Below are 3,940 nucleotides of genomic sequence, written 5' to 3'. Positions count from 1 at the left end.
AAAAGGCTGCATATAATAAATGACACAGATAATAATCTATATGTTATGTTCAAACATATGGGAAAATTATATACTTTTATTTCAATACATTTACTCTCATGCTTTAATGTTTTTTTTTATTAAGTAATCTATTTTTTTCTGAAAACCACAGGTGCCATAATTATTGGCACCCCTAACAATTATTGTAAGTAAAATCAAACAAAATGAAATTGGCAATACAATTTTACTTAATTTAGTTCATCTCAGTCTAAAGGAACTATAGTGTGTCATTCCACACACTCCAGTTTCACTAGAGATTAAAAAGTAGGTAACAATCATACAAAATCCCTTTGTCATCCATCAGCATTTGAAAAGCCAAATAACTGTCAATTCAGAAGAGTCTGATGGTAATTTACCATCGCAAGTCTGGTAATGGGTACAAAAAAAAGACATAAATGGTTAAACATACCACTCAGCACTCTAAGGGGAATAATAAAAAGGTGTAAAACATGGAATGGTTGCAAATTTGCCAGGAAGAGGAAGCAAGTGCATGTTGTCCTCACGGATGGTGAGGAAGATGGTGAGGGAGGCCATTAATAACCCAAGGATCACTGTTTAAGAATTGCAGAGATTGGTTTGTTTCTTGCGGTCAACAAGTCTAAAAAAAACATAAAATGTCACCTCCATACCAACTAACTCTTTGGAAGGGTGGCACGAAGACAGCCCTTACTGAGAACAATAAACAAAACCAAGAATCCGGAGGTTTCCAAACCTCATTGGAATTAAACTGGAAGGGAGTGCTATTGTCAGATGAGATCAAAATTGAACGTTTTGGCGTGACACAAACAATAACAATACATGATGAAATAACCAACTAACTACGACCAATTATCTAGCCCTTAAAAGCATGGGAAAATATTTCACCCTACTCAATAAAGCTGCAGTCTTCTGTTCGATGAGTGGAACCTCCTCAGCAGTATCTCCTTCCATTCTTCTTTGAATTTTCTACTAAGGTCATTCTCAAATGCCAGCTGGATGGATGGATGGATGGATGGATTCCTTTATTGTCATTGCAGTGTACAACAAAATTAAGTAGCAATCCTGACGGTGCATTCACACATAGCAAACAGCAATTTAAAAAAAAGAAGAGTTCAAGCTAAACTAATTTAGAGTGATAAATATATAAATAAAATATAAAATGTACAACATGTATAAAATGTATATATTTGCGGTAACCTATAAAACCATAAAACAATAAGATATAAAACAATATAATATGGTAAGATTGGCAGCTGAAATATTGCACTTCGGATATTTCTGAACTGCAGTGGCCCTATGTACAAGTAGTGCAATAGTGGAATATATACATAAAAGGTGCAGTTGAAATGTAAACATCTGTACAAAGGTGCAGTTGAAATATAAACATCTGTGCAGTGTTCTATAAATGTAACTGCAAGTATGTAGTGCTGATAGTCACACAGGTCCCAAATAGTCAAATTGGCTTTCCGTCTATGCAACATGCTGCGTCTGAAAATACGTTCTTCAACGTGGAGAAAGAGTTCTCGCACATAGCAGTTGAAGCCCCAAATGTCAGTGCGTGTTTGAACGTAGTCAGCACCGCTGGCATGGCATCGAAAACACTAGAGTAATTAGAAACAAGTTGGCCCAAAGTCACTTTCTCGTCGTCCTGGCCCGTGCACTGAGTTTGCAAAAACTGACGTGCAACGGTGAACTGTGACTCAACCATTTCGGTCTTTGTTAAATCTAGTAGTGGTTTCACTTTGCCGGCATCCAAATGTAGCGCCACCTATTTGGCTACTTGACTACGCCACTCTTTAGTTCAGTGAGTTAAAGAGAACCCCATTACTATAGACAGGGGTTACCAAAGGCAGTTGTCAAATAAATGACATACAACAGATTGATGGAAAAAAATCGTTTCATTATTACAAAGTGAAAAGAGCAATAAATAGCAATTCATTAAACACGGATAGACTAAATACGTTGCCAAGACTGGTTCAAGCAAGTGGGATGGCGGCCTACACTGCTAGCTCTAAGGAGAGAATTTTATTATATGGTGAAATCACACTCCAGGCATCAATATGCAAGGCACACTATCATAGTGCTCACAGCGAAGTAAATAGCTTTAGTTACAAATCCAAAGATACACACTATGTCAAACCACACACGTGTTTCAGCATTTAGCACACACTAGGTCTCCTATTACATGCTAGCAACACTGGCCGCCAGCATCACCAACCTGACACAAGAAACAAAGATTTAACAAACGAACAGAGAAACATAAAAAAACATTAATCCGCCTGGGAAAACACGGTTTTCCTTACACTTCCACAACCAATGTTGAGGCGGATTAACAGAAACAAATAACAAAGAACCGAAATTAAACAAACAAAACGTCGCCCAAAAGTAACCAGAATATACTCAAACTCGGGACATTTAACAAACAGTAAGAGCAGTGATAGACCTGCGGACTTCAGCAATATCTGTAACAAACATATTCATTGTTACCCGTATTCATTTAGTTAAAACTGCACTTTAAAAAAAAGAAAAAAACAGGTGCATACCTGATATTCTGGCACAATTACATTTAATGGCCCAGCAGCTACCAACAGCGTCTGCGCCAGTCACGTTAACTCCTGATAAAAAAAAAAATAAATAAAAATAGACATTACTTATGGATATACTGCCAGCATCCGCCATCAGACCCCTGCAGCTCATCCAGAATGCTGCAGCGCGTCTGGTCTACAACCTCCCCAGACATTCCCATGTCACCCCCCTGCTCACTGACCTCCACTGGCTGCCTGTTATGGCTCGCATCAAATTTAAGACCTTGGTGCTTGCATACCAGGCAGCTAAGGGGTCAGCACCAGGGTACATTCAGAGGATCATCAGACCCTACACACCAGCCAGACCTCTCCGTTCTGCCACCTCTGGACGCTTGGCACCTCCCCCTCTTCGCGTCTGTACTTCCCGCTCCTGTCTGCTTTCTGTCCTGGCCCCTCGCTGGTGGAATGACCTCCCCGTGACGGTCAGAACAGCAGAGAATCTCACCACCTTCAAACGCAGACTGAAGACTCATCTCTTCAGGCTGCACCTCTCCCCACCCCTCCCTAGCCTATAGTTCAGCTCACTGTACCTAGTTAGGATAATATGATTATGTTAGTGTATCTGGCAGGATTGTTTTTGTCTGATTAGGTGTGATTAGATGTGATTCCAGTGCTAGTTTGTACTTGGTAGGATTCTTGCTTGCTGAACAAGCTTACTCTACAGGGTTGGAGTCCTGATCGATGTGGTCACTTCTGGCACTACGATCCTTACTTCACTCTAGTGTTTCTTTTGCACCTCTACATCATGAACCAATGCACTTGTTGTACGTCGCTCTGGATAAGAGCGTCTGCTAAATGCCTATAATGTAATATAACGTAATGTACGTCGCTTTGGATAAAATTGTCTGCCAAATAAATGTAATGTAATGTAATGATAATGTGTTGAGAAAAGGACCTGAAGTCAAGGAAGTCGCTGTGCCCAAGTTCAACCACCTTGCATGGCTTGTTTCTCCTTGCCACTCTCACAAGAGTATAATAACCCTCTGGGCTGTATACAGGCATGTTTTTCCTGGCTGTTTCAATTGCAGCATAGTCACTGTCACATTCCATCTGGCTACCTTTCACACATGCAGCTGTCTAGCTAGTTGCTAGCTAGAATGCTAGCTTTAACCTTGCTAAGACCGATTTAGTTTAGCTTACCTTTGGTACTCAGGGCTGACTTTGAATTCTGGATTGAGACATTGTTTCCACCATCTTGAAATAAGCTCAATAAAACGTCTTCAATAGTAAAACGCTGTCTTCTCCTCAAGGTTGACCTGGCTGACTTACATGTCTTATCAGCCATTTTGATTCATGTGCTGTCCAAAAGCTTCACCCACGATACATTTCTCAAGGCC

At 40.3% G+C, this 3,940-nt stretch overlaps 1 long non-coding RNA gene across 1 annotated transcript; it reads right to left on the bottom strand.

Moving 5' to 3' along the window:
• Positions 1-209: 209 nt before the first annotated feature.
• LOC135254449 (uncharacterized) lies at positions 210-2,634 on the bottom strand. The gene is made up of 2 exons (XR_010329891.1): positions 2,562-2,634; positions 210-1,038 (listed from the first exon to the last, which is right to left on the bottom strand). It is a non-coding gene; the product is annotated as an uncharacterized LOC135254449 (long non-coding RNA).
• Between the last annotated feature and the right edge of the window lie 1,306 nt (positions 2,635-3,940).

The sequence above is a fragment of the Anguilla rostrata genome, chromosome 1 (assembly GCF_018555375.3).
Source record: "Anguilla rostrata isolate EN2019 chromosome 1, ASM1855537v3, whole genome shotgun sequence".
Lineage (NCBI taxonomy): Eukaryota > Metazoa > Chordata > Actinopteri > Anguilliformes > Anguillidae > Anguilla > Anguilla rostrata.
This window is presented reverse-complemented; position numbering and strand designations above follow the sequence as displayed.